Source organism: Spermophilus citellus (genome assembly GCF_964194105.1).
Source record: "Spermophilus citellus genome assembly, chromosome: 18".
Lineage (NCBI taxonomy): Eukaryota > Metazoa > Chordata > Mammalia > Rodentia > Sciuridae > Spermophilus > Spermophilus citellus.
The window spans coordinates 39,472,398-39,490,055 of NC_138200.1; positions in this window are offsets into that span (position 1 = coordinate 39,472,398).

Below are 17,658 nucleotides of genomic sequence, written 5' to 3' on the forward strand. Positions count from 1 at the left end.
GCACCACTGTGGGTAGGGGGAAGGTTTATGTATTGGGAAGAATTTCTAATCATAAATTCAACATAGGCATAATTGAAATTTTAAATTTTTCTTGCCTTTGTTCAAATCATCTAATCTAGATAAGTCAATTCAATGGTTATTTTTAGAATCTATAGATAGAATTGAATCAAATGGATTCAGAAGCCAAGAGAGGGTGATAGCAAAGAAGCCACAGGTGGTTCTCCTATCTTCAAGGAATTTGCCAGTTACTAGAATGAGAAAAGGGGGGGATCGTGAAATGACACAAGAGTTTACAAATCATATGTTAAAATACATGTCAAAAAAAAGGCATGGGGCTCTAATTAGACTCTGTAAAAACAGTTTGCATTGGCCAAAAGTAAAAATAGATTCTCTAATATAATGGCTAGATCTTGGACTATGGAGACTAATGAACCATGAGCCTAGAACAATGATACAACTGCACTTTGCCCAATGTGACATTTTTTTTGGAACAGGGACAAAATTGAAAATACACATAGTTACAGCATCATCTGTCTGATGGACATTCTAGTTGAGCAGGCAGAAAAACACAAAGGATGGTCCAATGTGCCATGAACAAGAGTGAAGTGTGAGGTCAAGCCGACCAGAGCGCTGGCTTGTGAGAAAGTACAGTCGAGACAGTGAACCATTCCTTGCAAATAACAGGACACTGTGAGAGGGTGGCCACTAGCTGCTTGCTAAACAGGGGGAGACATTGTTACACTTGGTAATAATTGCATTGTAATTATTCCTAATTTGTTTAAATGTTGTTTTTAGTCTCCTAATCACTCCAAGAGGGCTGCCAAAATTCTAATATTTGGAAGTGTGGCATGAATCCACAAAGTCTGGGAGCCACTGATTTAAGTCCTTTCCCACCCCATGCTTTACTTTATATTATAATTTTGCCCTCAGGAAACAGCATTATAATAATAAAATGCAAACATGTTTATGGGCTATGGAATTTAGTGATTATCTAGAATTGCTTAAGTTGAGAAGAACTTTTCCCCCCATTTTCTCTTTATTTAAGACAGGATCTCACCACATTGTCTAAGCTAGTCTCAAACTCCAAACTCCGGGGCTCAAGTGATCCTCCTGCTTCAGCTTCCCGAGTAGCTGGCACTATAGGTGCATACCCACCACACCCAGCTAAGATACATCTTTTAAAATAACTTTTTATTCTGAAATAGTTTAAAACTCCCAAGAAATTGCAAAATAGGATGTTGTTTCCAAGTACCCTTTACCCAGCTTCCCCCAGTGATTATATATTATAGGATAATATTTCATATGTACTATATCTACCTAGTACAAAGGACTCTACATTGCATAGCACATTTTCAAAAACAGAAAATTTGCATTAGTCCAGTACCGTTGATACTGGCTGTACTATTTATTTTTAGTGTTCTCCACAGACACAGGCGTTCTATGGAATATAAGTCAATACGTTTTATGAAATACATCAACTAGCCTTTGAGCTTTTAACTTTGAAGAATTTGACACATTTAACTCCATATATTAACTCAGTCAGCAAAAGTAAATAGAAAATGGTTGTTTATGATATCTGAAAATCAGAAAGCGGATGCTTTACTTTACATGTATTTGGGCATTGGACTAATGAGCCGGATATACCAACAGCTCCTACGTACAGCTCACAGTTCAGAGGGAACTACAAAAGACGTTGGTAAGTTTCTTGAGAGACTTGGTAATGCATGAGAAAGACAGCTAGCACGGTTTGGGGAAGTCCAGGAGGATTTCTGGAAAAAGCTGAGAACTTCAGAAATTACATCTGAAGTTCATTATGTAACTCATTACATTACATAATTACATAATGGCTTATTAAATATAGGAGGGAAGACAATCCCGGGCAGAAGAAATAAACTGTGCTAAAACCCAGAGGTGAGAAAGAACATGGTCCATCTAACACCTGATGAGTACAGCACAGAGGACAAGGGACAAGGCCCATGAGAGAGCAAACAGCTCATTCTACAGCTGTACTGTCCAACACAAGAGGCCCTCATCACACGTAGCTAATGAGAAGTCTTGAATTAAATATAACATTAAAATTAATTTCCCCCATTTCTTTTCACTGTTTTAATGTGGATTCTAGAAAATTTAGGATTATATCTGTAGTTCGCATCATTTTTTTTTTCGTATAGGGTATTGAACCCAGCCCCCAGCCCTTTTATTTTTCACTTTGAAACAGGGTCTCGCTACATTGCTTAGGGCCTTATAAAGTTGCTGAGACTGGCCTTGAACCTGAAAGAAATCCTCTTGCCTCAGCCTCTCAAGTTGCGGGGATTACAGGCATGCACATAGCACCTGGATCACTGCCATCATTTTTCTATTGGACAGTGAAGATCTAGAGGATCAGGGATGGCTTCCTAGGAAAAAAAAAAATATGGGGATCTAAAGAAAGAGAATTTAGCCAATAAACAAAGGGAAGGAATAGCATCTAGGAAGACCTAGAATGGAGACTAGAGAGGTGAACAAGAGCTCAAAAGTGCAGTGACTTTTAGGTTAAATTGAGAACGTAAACTTTAATCTAAGGGCAATGGAACCGTTCAAGAATTTTCCCCAGGGGAGAAACAGGATAGATTTTTAGGTTCAAGGAGCAGTCCAATCAATAGGAAGAGTGGCGTGGGGAAGAGATATTCAGGGTTGTTGATATATTCTAGGGTTGAATACCCTCCTGCCTGTCCTGTCTCTCAATTCCCCATCTCCACCCTGATGCAAATCCTGTCCAACCACAAGGCCAGCCAGGGGCCTCAAGGTGAGGTCAGAGCATACTTGGAAACCACACAAAAAAGTCTCCTCTGGGTGGTTCACTTTCCAAACTGAAGTAGTAAGACACAAGGCCGATCCCGTGGAAGTAGAAGCTCTGGATGAAACACGGAGTTAATTGCGGATCCCTCTCCAAGTTCTGGCTTCTCTTGCCTGGTGTCCATCAAAGTAAAGCAATCTCAAAACAACCATTAAATCATCTTCCTATGCATTCCAACTTTTCAGTTTTTATCGGGCATCTCAGTTCTCCTCCTAGGGGATTTAACTCAGAGCTGTGTGTAAGGATTGAGCAAATGGGTCTTCCCAACCCTCAGCTCAGTTCCAGCCACCGGCCAGCCAAGTGACAAGTGAGAAATCCTGCTGTCTACAGGTGGAACAGAATCAGGGCTATACCACCCTGTCAACATGCCGACACTCACCATTGTTAGTGGAATCTTTTCTTTCTTTATTTTTTATCCTTCTGAGTATGTTTATGAATGTGCTACTGGAGATTGAACCCAGGGGTGTTCTGCCACTGATCTACAGCTCCAGTGGCTTTGTTTCTATTTATTTTGAGACAGGGTCTCACTAAGTTGCTGAGGCTGGCCTCAAACTTGCAATCATCCTGCCTCAGCCTCCCGAGTAGCTGGAATTACAGTACCTGGGATTACAGGCATGTGCCACTGTGCCCATCTGCTAGTAACATTTTGGGGGAGTGATTTTAACCAATAAGCCCTCCAATCCCAATTTTTTTCTAGGTTGACTTAGTTACTGTTGTGTATTGTTCTTAGTATTTTGTTTCTTATTTCTATTGTTTGGACTTTGGTTTTGTTCTTGCTGTTTTTTATTAGTCTCCATTGGGGGATTATTTACATTGTGTAGATGGAAATGGAGATTTGGAGTTATCTGTATTGTTTATCTATTGGGGATCCAGAAAATGGATATAAAAATGAGTAAGGAAAGAAATTTACCTTAAAAAATAAGCTTAGAATGATAATACAAATAAAATATTGCAAGTATAAATAATGCCATTATATGTGCAATTTGTAAAGGGGAAGTAATGAATCAAAGGGCACAAATCAGCTGTCATCTAGACCCATCAAGCCCGCAGATGTATATGATTTAATACAAACATTATAAAATATTTGAGTTGCATTTGAAAATTAGGAACTTTTATTTCAAAAATCTACATCTTAGGCTTCTCTTGCAAAATAGGAAGTTTCTGCCACCCTGGACCTGTCCTCCCACCTGGCAGTACCTGGCTGGAGCAGCTTGGTAGCCATTCTCATGCATCTCCGGTTAGCCAAAATCTCCCCCTGCCCTACTGTTCTACAGTCCCCCTCATTCATCAGTGTTGTCTGCCAGGCCCCCCGGAGAGGAGGTTAGCAACCTTTAACATAAATGCATAGAAAACAAGAGTTTGGACAAGCCCTATATCTTAGAGAGTGGTTACCTGTGAGAAGGACCATGGGATTGAAAGGCATCCACTGTGCTTCCACGCATGTCTGTACTGTTGAAGGTTTTAGGACAAGAATTTATTCATGTTTTGTTACTATAACTTCTCAAGACAATTTTCGTTAATAAAGTACAATCATTTATGTGGAAAACCAGAAATCCTGTAATTGCAGAAGAACTGGAGTACGATGGATTCACAGAGATTATCTTCCATGGAGAAAATTATCCTGGACATCATCATGAGGTTATGCCAGAATCTCAGCTCAATACTTTATTTGGAATTTAGCATAAAAGATGCTACATGGCAATAGTCAACATATTTTCTGAAAGTGGATTCCCTAGATAGATATAATGTCAATATAGCCAAATTGGATGGTCAAGCAAGACCAGTGTATGTGGAACCTTAGAAATGGTAGACCATATTGAAGGGGAAAAAAAATCAGCCTTAAACCTATCTATTGTTTTCTTTTTGTTTTCGTTCATATAAAAAATAAGCTAGATTCTTGTCTATTTAAGATGAAACCATCTGGGCTGGGTGTGTTCTTTCCCATTCCATGCAGAGCAGATGTAAAAGCATGATCCCCCAGTTGGGCTAATGCCAGATGAGGCGTGGTGTCAACCTGTGCTCCAGGTCAAGGATGTATGCAAATGAGGAACCACTATGTAAGTAAATTGAGTTGACAAAACCTATGGCCCCACAAACTTTGGTCTTCTGAGCTTATTATTCACTGTAAAATAGCTTTTTTCCCATGCATCATGAAAAATTCTCTCATCAGCAGGGCACAGTGGCACATGCTGGTAATCTCAGTGGATGGGGGAGGCTGAGGCAGGAGGATCGCAAGTTCAAAGCTAGCCTCACAACATAGCAAGATCCTGTCTAAAAATAAAACATAAAAAAGGGGTTGGAGATGTTGCTCAGTGCAACAATTCCTGGTAGCCTAAAACAAACAAACAAAAAAATTCTTTCAATAAAATGTATTTCCTAAAATACTTCTTATTGTATATATCTGAGATTTACAACCTGATATAATGGGGCACATATAGATAGTCGAATGCTTTGGTATAGCATAGTATAGCAGATCTATCATCCCACAAAGTTCTTTTTTATGACCAAAGCAGCTAAAATCTACTTATTTAATAAAAATCCCTAATATAATACAATTTTATTCATTATGGATCTTATGTTGTACAATAGATCTCTAGAATTGTTTATGCTACACATCTGCTACTGGTACCCTTTGATCTACGTTTCCCATTTCCTCCCCACTCCATGGTAACCACTGTTTTAGTCTCTCTATCTATAGTTGAGCTTTTTTGTTTTCTCCCTTTAGATTCCACATGTAAGTGAGATCATGCAATATTTTTCTTTCTGTAACTGCCTTATTTCACCTAACAGTGCCATCTAAAGCCATATGGTGAGAAACGGCAAGATCCCCTTTTTTAAAGCTGAAGAATGTTTCATTGTCTACATATACCACATTTTTCTGTATCCTAAGGATTCATTTTAAGTGTCAATGATGGACACTTGAACTGCTTCCATATCTCAGCTATTGTGAATACTGCTGCAGTAAACCTAGGAGTTCAGGCATCTCCATGAGGTGATGATTTCATCATCTCCATTTGGTATATACCCACAAGAAGGATTGCTGGATCTTGTGGTGGCTCTATGTTTCAAATGCTTTTATTAGTGCATCATAGTTATACATAATAGTTGGGTTCATGTTGACATCATCATATATTCATAGAATTTATTTGTTCCATTTTAATCCCTTGCCTCCTCTTTCCCTTTTCACCTCCTTCCCCTACCCCTTCCTCTACTGTTTCTCCTTCTATTTATTTATCTATTTATTTTTAATTGGTGATTTATAGATATACATAAAGGGGCCATTCACTCTGGTATACTTATAAATGCACACAGCGTAATATTGTCAAATTCATCCCACATTTCCTCCCCTTCCCACCCCTCCTCTTCCCCCATGAATCTCCTTCTTCTGCTCCACTGATCTTCCCTCTATCCTTATGATATTCTGCCCCTCCCCACAACCCCCACTTTCTTTTCCCTCTTGCTTTGCTCTAGCTTTCCCATGTGAAAGAAAACATTCAACCCTTGACTTGAGTTTCTGGATCTGGCTTATTTCATTTAGCATAATATTCTTCAGTTCCACCCATATACCAGTAAATGCCATGACTTCATTCTTCTTTACGGCTGAGTACAACTGCATTGTCTATATATACCACATTTTCTTTACCCATTCATCTGTTGACAGGTATCTGGGCCGGTTCCATACTTGGCTATTGTGAATTGCCCTGCAATAAATACTGATGTGTCTGTATTCCTACCGGATGCTGGTTTCAGACCTTTTGTCAAATAGCTGGGTGGTATGGTGGTTCCATTTCTAGTTTTTTGAGGAATCTCCATACTGCTTTCCACAGTAGTTACATTAATTTGTAGTTCCACCAACACTGTATGAATGTATCTTTTCCCCCACATCCTCACCAGCATTGATTATTATTTGTATTCTTAAAACTTGCCACTTTGAACTAGGGTGAGATGAAATCTCAGTGTAGTTTTGATTGGCATTTCCCTGATTGCTAGGGAAGTTGAACATTTTTTTTTTCATGTATCTGTTGACCATTTGTATTCATTCTTTTGCGAAATGTCTATTTAATTCTTTTGCCCATTTATTGATTGGGATATACATACATATATACACACATATATATACATATATATTATATATATGGGATCTATATGGAGAGAGACATATATATTGTGTTAAGCTTTATATGTATAGTGTTAAGGTGTGTGTATATATATATATATATATATATATATATACACACACACACACACACACACATATATATACACACACACATGGTGTTAAGCTTTTTGAGTTCTTTATATATTCTGGGTACTAATCCCCTGTAAGAAGAGTAGCCAAAGCTTTTTCTCCCACTTTGTAGGCTCTTTCCTCATGCTCATGTGGTAGCTCTATTTTTAATTTCTTTAGGAAACCCCATACAAACATAAACCATAACGGCTGTACCAATCTACATTCTTACCAACAGTGTACTGGGCTTCCCTTTCCTCTACACCCTTGCCAACATTTGCTATCTCATGTCTTATTTATAATACCTATCCTAAAGGGTGGTTTGATATCCCAGGGATTTGGATTTGCATTTTCTTATTAGTGATGTTGAATACCTTTTAATATATTGGTTGACCCTTCCTATTGTCTTCTTTGGAGAAATGTGCATTTAGGTCCTTTTCTCAGTTTTTGCTATTGAATTGTAAGAGTTCCTATAAATTTTGGATACTAAATTATTAGATAAGTGGTTTGCAAATATTTTCCCAGATACAGGTTAGATTTTTTATTTTATTGATCTGTTGTGCAGAATCTTTTAGTTTTGTATAATCTCATTTCTTTAATTTTGTTTCCATAGCCTAAGCTTTTGGTGTGATGTCTAAAAAAAAAAAAAAAAAAAAAAAAAAAAAAAAAAAAAATCAGTGCCAAGGCCAGTATCAGGGAGACTCCCCATCTATGGTTTCAGGTCTTAGATTTACTTTTATCCCTTTAGTTGACTTTTATATATAGTATAAGGAAAGGGCCCAATTTCATTCTTTTTTTTATGTAAAAGAATCTCCCAGCACTAATTATTGGAGAGATTATCATTTCCTTATCGTGTCTTTTTAATGCCCTTGTTAAAAATTGTCTGACGGTATATGTTTGGATGTCTTTCTGGGCTCTCTATTCTGTTACACTGGTCTAAGTTTCTGTTTTTATGCCAGTACCATACTGTTTTTATTACTATAACTTGATAACATGATTTTAAATCAGGGAGTTTGATGCACCCAGTTTTGTTTTCTTTCTCAGAAGTATTGCTTTGACTATTTGGATTTTTTTGTAGTTCATGCAAATTTTATATTCTTTATTTTTTGTTCCTATTTCTGGCAAGAATGCAATTGGAATTTTGATATCGGTTGCACTAAAACTATATTGTGCTTTGGGTAGTGTGGATGTTCACTTTTTAAATTTTTCATTAAATTCTGAAGTAAGAAATTCTCTTAAATGCTTCAAAAACCTACAGAAAATCTCTGTTCTTCTCACGTACACTGAATCACTGATTTGGAAGGAAAGGACTAATAAATTACAGTTTCTGAATCAGTGAGGAGCTATCGTTACTTAACCATACTTCTATCTGTGACTCCATAAACAAATCAGCTTTAAAGATTTTTTTAAAGAATTTTCTTCATGTTAAGTTTGGATGAGATGAATCTGTTAGTCCTCCCAGCTCTAAGATCCTATGTTTTTGTGACAGTAAATTCACTCAAACAGCTGTTGTTTTTTAAATAACTAATTAGCACTACCATAGCTGGCTACTAAAGTTAATTGAGAGGGAGAAAAAAAAACCAGCAATACATTATTTCAACCCATGTGATTATTTCCTCATTATGTAATACTTCTAAATATTTTGATGGGATTATTTTATTATTAAAAATAATATCTATTATGCATTGAGACTTTTATTATGCCAGAGACTTTTCTTGTGTTGTTTTCTTAATCTTTGCATCAACTCCATTAAGTAGATAACATAATTTCCCCCATTTTATATTTCAGGAAACTAAGGCTCAAGAGGTTAAGTAAATTTCCCAAGGTTAAAGAGATAAGAAGCAGTGGAGTCAAGATTCAAATCCAGATTGATTTTATGCCAAAACTTTTGCTCTTATCCATTACACCATACAGTCTGCAGACTTAAAGACAAGCTTTTTCTATTAGCACAAGCCAATTTAATCTACCCCCCCCTTTGATTGATTGATTGACTTAGTGATCAAATAACCTCTATAAGCAGACTCCAAAAGAATAATAAGAGCCAATCTTTCCCATCAATATCCATTCTGTACATTTTTATATTTCCCTATAGTTATAATATGATGCTTACTTAAAAGAAATCAGAATTATAATTATTTTTATCAAATTTCAAACACAATTCACACTCTTAAGGGGAATTCTTATATGTGTATGTGTGAGGGCCTCCCACCCACCCGCCTTACCTTGCTCTATTACAAGACTGTCTGCACAGTTCCTTTGACAGAGTGTGTCACTTTCATACCTAATAGCTACCTAGGATTGATATGATACCAGACAAATGTCTTTCCATTTGGGAGAATTTATACTTGAGCAAACACTTTTCCTCCAGCAGCCTCCATCTATCCATCAGGCTGAATCATAGAGATGGGTACAAGACAGTCCCTAAAGAGAGGATTTGCTACCTATTTTGATTTCTTGGGCTTTCATCTCTGAAAAGTATACCTACAAATTAAGCGTGTAGACTTTTCAAAGTCTTGATGGTTTTGTTCATCTAGACAGAAAAAAAAAAAAAAAAAGAGTAAGGCAGTGTTTGGACCCAAAGCATTTTTCCAAATAGAACATGCAAGTTGGGTCCTAAACATTTACCAAGAAGGCAGTACTCAGGGTCCACTCGTCTTCTTCCAAACAGAAACACTGTTTGGCCAGAAATCACTTCAGGACAGAGCTGATTCCAGCATCCACTGTGCCTACGAAAAAGGATTCTATTTTGGCCAGCAAATACTGCTAAAAAAGCCTGTCTAGCCATCCATGGGAAAGGAGTGAGTGCCCCCTGGTGAAAATGTGGGAAACGTTTCCATATGTTATTTTTGGCTGGCAAGAAGGTGCAGATGTCTTCACAATAAAAATATCCTTGCTCAGAGTCCTCATCTCCTTGAGAAGAGCTGGCACCAGTTGGAGCATTGGATTCACAGCGTGGCAGAGAGGCACAAAGCCGAGAGGGATGCCAAAGCAGTCACCATGGGTGTGGTTTGTGGGTCGTTGTTGTTGTTGTTGTTGTTAACATACCTTCCTTGGATCATCTTTCTGCCCCCTGCAGACCCCGTCTCTACCCATCTCCACTCTGTGTCCTGGGAGGTTGGCCTTTAGGGATATATTAACACACATTCTTTTGCCCTCTGGTTTCTAGTTGGGTTCACCCAAGGGGAGGACTAGCAGGTGATCAGAGACTGGAGGGAGAACGGGTCAGAAGGTACTAGATTCCTCCACCTGTGGTCTCAGCTCCACTGGACAGCCCCCTGTATTATCCGGCTCTCTCTAGGATCTGGAGAACACTGCCTCCCAAGTTCCTTTGGGTGTGGGGAGATAGCAGCTCCCCAGCATTGCTGAGCCTGAAGTGCTTCACCCTTCTCATTGGGTTCCCTTAATCCCACCTACACTTTTGTAAAAAGCTCATGGAGCCAATGCACCCTCTTCGACTTAGTGAGGGTGCCACCTCTTTCCTACTGTCCTCTCACTGATAAAGAACTTTTCTGTCTATTCCTATATTTCTACAATATGCATCCAACCCTTAGCAACTCCAGGGAAACCTGAGGTTTCTGCTAGTCCCAAATTCCAGTCCCACCAGCTCTGCCCACTTGGACTGGAGTTAAGCCAAGAGAATCATAACGTGGGGCCATGGTTTTGAGGGTCTCACTTCACTTCTCCCAAGTGACCCTTGAAATCAAGCTGCACATTGAACAGCATGAAGATTCTGTTTCCATTCATCCTTGACCTCTTACCAGGAGGGGAAGAGGACAAGTTATCCTCTCAGGAGGAATCGAAAAAGACTAAACAAACAGAAGACTGGTTCTATAGGTCTAGAGATGGCAAGATGGGGTACGCTGCAAACCCCAAGATAAGAAGGGCAGCCCGCTGGGTCAGTCACCAGGACACCCAGGCCCAGAGTCTGTTTTTTGATAGGAGAACACAGATGCAGTTAGTTGGGCCATGCCAATCACACCTGCCCTCCAAACATCCGGACTTCCTTCTTTAATCTGTTATGAGACTGTCATTCAAGATTGTGCTTATGTACTTTTTTTGACGCTGTGAATGGAGATGATGAGGGAGGAGCATGGATTTGGGCCTCAACCCTGGGCTCTGCTCCCAGATCCATTCCTCTCTTGCTGTATGATGGGGAACAGTTCTGATCCTTGGAGGCTGACCAACCTCAACTGTCCAATGACATGATCATAAGCGTAGCCTGGCTTTAAGGGCAAGTTCAGTCCTGCATATGACCCTCTGGGACACAGTGTTGACACCAATGTACATGATTTTGGTTCTTCTCTTTTACTTCCTGAGGTATTGTAAGTTTCCATACCTTCACTGAAATTCACCAGTCACGCGCATCATTGAACTCTTCTGTATCAAGAAAGGTCCTTCTTACTTCCTTTCACATCTGCCCCAGATCAAACACATGAGGGATCATAAAATTAGTGATAAGAGCTCATTATTGAGGTGTCTACACGATAGGCTGTCTTCTAAGACTATTTTTAATTTCGTGTTTATCAAAGATATGAAGGTACATATTTAAAGAGTCCAAGAGTCACACAAGTTTGTACGAAACTCAGCAACTCCCACCCTTCACCCCACCTCTGTCTTCCCAAAAGCCACTGCTTTCCCATCTCTGATAAGAACCCACTGGTATTTTCCTTCACACACTGGTATTTTCCTCTCAACAGCATACTTACAGTGTTGTTTGTTTAATTTTTACCTGTAGACATTCCTTATTGACCTCCCATAGGAGGAAGTCAATATGAACCAGTGGAAACTGAACTTCTATTCATCGTCTGCCTTCGCCATACACCTTTTCCAGTCCCCCCACCCAACTTCTCAATAAAACTACTTGTAACTTTGTCAGATCGATATTCGGTGTTGACATAGCTACATAAATGCTGTCCACAGCTGACTCATAAGTAAACTAATAATGATTATTTTCTTTCTCATAAGAAATGTTAGTTTCCTAAGAGATAATGTCTTTTTTTCTCATTTGTTTTGAATTTCTATGAACTTACCACTAATGAAATTATAAACTCTCTGTTCTTATGTCTAAACCTCTTCTAGAAATATTCAGATGATTCACAATGGGGAGGGGGGTTCACTGGATTTGGGGGTGGAGTGGGGATGGGAATGGGAAAGACAGTAGAATGAATCAGACATAACTTTCCTGTTCATATATGAATACATGACCAGTGTAACTCCACATCATGTACAACCACAAGAATGGGAAGTTTTATTCCGTATATGTATGATATGTCAAAATACATTCTATTGTCATGTGTAACCAAAAAGAATAAATTTTTAAAAATTTTTTTAAGTTATTCAGATGACGGATATTCAGTCAATTCCCTTTTCTTGGAGAAATCTCCCCTAGAAGTCTAACATGCACCAAACTGAACTACGTGCACAGCTACCATCCTAGGGTCTCTTTTCAAGAGCTTCTTGTGGATTCCGTTTGCCTCTCCCTCCTGTTGGATCTCCTCTTTCCTGAATCCCACATCTTCCTCTTTATTGGTTTCTTCCCTGCTTTGGGTGGAGCACATTCTTCCTTACCTCCTTGAGAATGGAGATGGAGGACATAACTTACTGAAACACTGCTGACCTTAAACACCTCTATTCAACCGTAAGGTTTTTTTCTTTCCTTTTCTGAAGTATGGGGGGTGGATTTTTTTCTCAATATTGTTTTGAGTAAAGAACTTAACGAAAGTAAAACAACAAAAACTTTTGATAACTCTTATTATACAAACAAGTAGAAATCTCCTTCTAGTAAAAGAACCAAAAATGGAGACAGCCCAAAGAAAGGAGCCTCCCCTGTTTGGGGAATAAACCTAAAACAGCTCCGATGACCATTCTTTAGCATCTCTTCTTATTAGAAAATACTTTCACATGAAGATTGCCCACCTTCCTACAGGATTGATGGCTTGGCCATGTGCAGAATTCCAAATGATAATCATTTTTCTTCACATTTTCAAGGCCTTGTTCCATTGTCTTCCAGCACCCAGTAGAGCAGTTGGAAACTTTGAAAACATTGGGCTCCCGGATCTTTGTGGTCAGTTTCCTTCCTTCTTTCCTTCCTCCTAGCCGCCCCCCCCCTCCTTTCTACCCCCAAAGATTCTAAAATATGTAAATCTTGTATATTTCCAACTACTGTGCTGATAACTCCTTATCTGGGCTTTTTTTTTTTTTTAGTTCTAAGAAATTATTTCTTTCTGAAACTTCCACTGTTCAAATACTGGACTTCACGGACAGGTCCTTTAAATTTTCTTACTTTCTATCATTGTCTTTTTATTCTACTTTTTTAGGAGATTTTCCTGGTTTTATTTTTTACTCAGCTTACTCCTCAAACTCTTGAGTTTTTTCATCTCTGTTTCATTTTTAATTCTTGAGAATTCTATTTAGTTTTCTCCGTGTTTCTTTTTTATTTTTTTATTTTTGCATTATAATTCTTAATACACTATTATTTCATAATTTATCATATCTCTGGTTATATATAAGGTATGTTGACACCAAATTCACATCTTCATACATGCATTTTGTTTAGTGATGAGGGTCTCTTTTCACCATCCATGCTATTCCCCTTCCCCCTCCCTTTTCCTCCCACCTGTATTCCCTATCTAGAGGTAATCTTCCTCCCTACCCCATTTTGAGTGACCCCCCTTATATCAGAGAAGACATTCAGCATTTGTTTTGGGGGTTATTGGCTAACTTCACTTAGCATAATCTTCTCTAATGCCATCCATTTCCCTGCAAGTGCCATGATCTTATTCTTTTTTATTGCTAAGTAATATTCCATTGTGTATAAATGCCACATTTTTTTTATCCATTCATCCACTCAAGGACATCTAGGTTGACTCCACAGTTTAGCTATTGTGAATTGTGCTGCCATCAACATTGATGTGACTGTGTCCCTGTAATATGCTGTTTTTAGGTCCTTTGGGTATAGTCCAAGAAGTGGAATAGCTGGATCAAATGGTGGTTCCATTCCCAGTTTTCCAAGGAATCTCCATACTGCTTCCCAAATTGGCCGCACCAATTTGCAGTCCCACCAGCAATGTATGAATGTACCTTTTCCCCCATATACTCGCCAACACTTATTGTTGTTTGTGTTCTTAATAGCTGCCATTCTTACTGGAGTGAGATGGTATCTTAGAGTAGTTTTGATTTGCATTTCTCTGATTGCTAGAGATGATGAGCATTTTTTCGTATATTTGTTGATTGATTGTATGTCCTCTTCTGAGAAGTGTCTGTTCAGGTCCTTGGCCCATTTATTGATTGGATTATTTGTTTGTTTGTTTGTTTGTTTTGGTGTTTGTCTTGTCAAGCTCTTTATATACCCTAGAGATTAGTGCTCTATCTGATGTGTGAGGGGTAAAAATTTGTTCCCAGGGTGTAGGCTCCCTGTTCACATCACCTATTATTTCTTTTGCTGAGAAAAAAAAAAAAACTTTTTAGTTTGAATCCATCGCATTTGTTGATTCTTGGTTTTACTCTTGTGCTATAGGAGTCTTATTAAGTAAGCTGAGGCCTAGCCCCATGTGATGGAGATTAGGGCCTACATGTTTCTTTTTTAAAGCATCTTGTTCTTGATTTATGGATGTAATGTTCCATCTTTTAGCGCTTTGGTTATTGCCATTGTTGTTTTGATGGTGGTTTTTATTTCTGTCTGCCCATGGTTCAGCTTTCTGTTAAGTCTTATAATTCAGTTGTCCGCTGTGTTGAGGAGCATGAGGGAACAGAGCAGACGAGGAGCTCCAAATGGCACACACTGACAGAGAAGTTCATCAGGTGACCTGGCTGGGCTACTGTCTTCCAAGATGTCCACCAACCAGAGCAGATTTCCCAGAGAAGGCTCTTCTCCTAGGTCTCCTAGGAAAGAAAAAGGCCTGAATGCCACTGCAGAGGCTGGAGGAAGGAAGATGCATTCATTCTTCAAACCCCATGTTTTCAGTGAGGTATGGCCACCTTAAAGAACAACTGGGGTCCCCCAATCGAGATACCCTCTGGTTTTATTTGTTTATTTTTGTTGTTGTTGTTGTTGTTCTTTTTAGATATACATGACAGTAGAGTATGTTTTGACATATTATACATACGTGGAGTATAACTTCCTATTCTGTGGTTGCACATGATGTGGAGTCACCCTGGTCATGTATTCATATATGAACATAGGAAAGTGATGTCCAGTTTGTTCTACTATCTTATTCCCACCCACCCCACTTCATTCCCTTTTGTCTAATCCAATAAACTTCTATTCTTATCTCCTTCATTATTTTTTTTTGTTAGCATCCACATATCAGAGAAAATTTGGCCTTTGGTTTATTGGAATTGGCTTATTTCACTCAGCATCTAGTCTTCAGTTCCAACCATTTACTGGCAAGTGTCATAATTTCATTCTTCTTTATGTCTGAGTAGTATTCCCTTGGGATACCCTCTGTTTTAACCAGACAATAAACTCCTGGTCTTTTGTTGGGATGAAGTAGGGCAGTTGTCCAGCTGTGGACTATGAGAGCCTCAAACTCTTCTGAAACAGGCCACCAGTCCTCCTGGTCTTTGAGCCCCTATTTACCTCACTTGGTATCACCAATGTCATCCTCTGCTTCTGCAGTTTAAATCAGGTTGATTGTTTACTCTACACCCTGCAGCCTGAGGATTCTGCTTTTTCAGATGGGCTAAGTCATTGCCTTTCTATGGATCTGTTAAGACTTTCCCAAAATTTCTTACTATTGTCTTTTCTCCAATTCATTCATTCAAAATAGCTGCCATCTACCTTTTCTTTTAACTTTTTTTCTTTTTTATTATTTGTTCTTTATAGTTATACATGACAGCTGAATGTATTTTGACATAATATACATACATGGCGTGCAACTTCCCATTCTTGGGGTTGTACATGATGTGGAGTTTCACTGGTTATGTATTCATATGTGAACACAGGAAAGTTCTGTCCAATTCATTCTACTGTCTTTCCTATTCACCTACCATTTTTAAAGTTCCGTCTTAGTGGAGATTCAGGAGAGAGTGGAAGTAAATCAGCAAACCTCATGGGTTCCAAACATCCGCTTTTTCAGATGTCCCTTAAGCACTTCATACATATTGTTTCATTTACTCCTCACAGTCCTCCTCCAGACAAGGTAAGACATTATCCACTTTCACAGATGTGGAAACCAAAGCTCAGAGAGTAACTTACCCAAGCACTATGCAGTGAATAGAAGGCACACCTTGGATTTAAAAGCAGGTCTGACTCCAGAGCCTTCTTCAGAAATAATATAGAACTAAAGCCAGGTACAGTGATACATGCCTGTCATCCCAGCCACTTGGGAGGCTGAGGCAGGAGGATCACAAGTTCAAGGCCAGCCTCAGCAATTTAGCAAGACCATAGGCAACTTAGTAAGACCCTGTCTCAAAATAAAAACAAAAAGGGGTGGGGATGTGGTTGAGCACCCACGTTTCAGTCCCTACTAACACTAAAATAAAATAAAATGGAAGGAAGGGAAAGAATGTAGAACTAAGGGAAAAAATAGACATGTCTCTCAACCCTACAATCTACAGCTTCCTAAAGCAGCAGACACTAGGTGAAAACTGGGCTGGGTTTGAATTAAAAAGCATTGCACAGGGCTGGGGCTGGAGCTCAGTGGCAGAGTGCTCGCCCAGCATGTGCGAGGCCCTGGGTTTGATCCTTAGCACCATATTAAAAAAATAAATAAATAAGTAAAATAAAGGTATTGTGCCCAACTACAACTAAAAAAAATAAATATTAAAAAAAAAGCATTGCACAAGTGTCTGTAGTAGGATGTCTCTGTCTTAGCTAAACAATTGCCTGACCATTGTCATTTTGTTGGATTGAAACGTGATGGGTGACATTCTAAATAAAAACACAAGCGAGTGAAGGAAGAAAACTCTGAGGTTGAAGCTCATTCAGTGAGGTCATATGCGGTCACATAAACCGCAGAACATGAGCTGGAAAATCAGGGCACATCTAGCTATAGTATACACTGTATAACTCGAGTCTGTAAAATGAAACTTTCTCTTTGATCCGCTTTGTTTTTCATCCAGAGTCTGAGGGAGAGGGAGAAGACTCAGAAGGGTCCCTTCTGTGAGGAAGGATCTACTTCAGCGCAGCGCTCTCCACCCAGGAGGAGCAACAGTTGGGAGAAACTGGAGGTGCTGGGTTTTCACTCTTCTCTTTGGTTGTCCACAGAGACCTCTCTCCTCGGGAAACCTCCTTTGGGGCACTTTAGGCCTTTCAGCTGATTGCATGGGACCCACTATATTATTGGGAGGATAAACTATATTATTGGGAGGTCTTTTGTGGATCCACAAAAGACCTCCCCAGCAACACCTTGATTAGCATTCCATTGAATAACGGGGTACCATCGTCTAATCAAGTTGATGCATAAAACTGACCATTATGCATAAAACTGTCCTTATTGACTCACACCTGAATAAATGCACGAATGAAGTTCATCTGCTTACTCCTCTCAGTTTGTTTGGAACTCAGGGTGCATGAAGGGATAGAGCTTAATGCAGCCGTGACTCCCCCAGTAGGTTCAAGGACCAACAGATACCAAGAGGCAGGTCCACAATT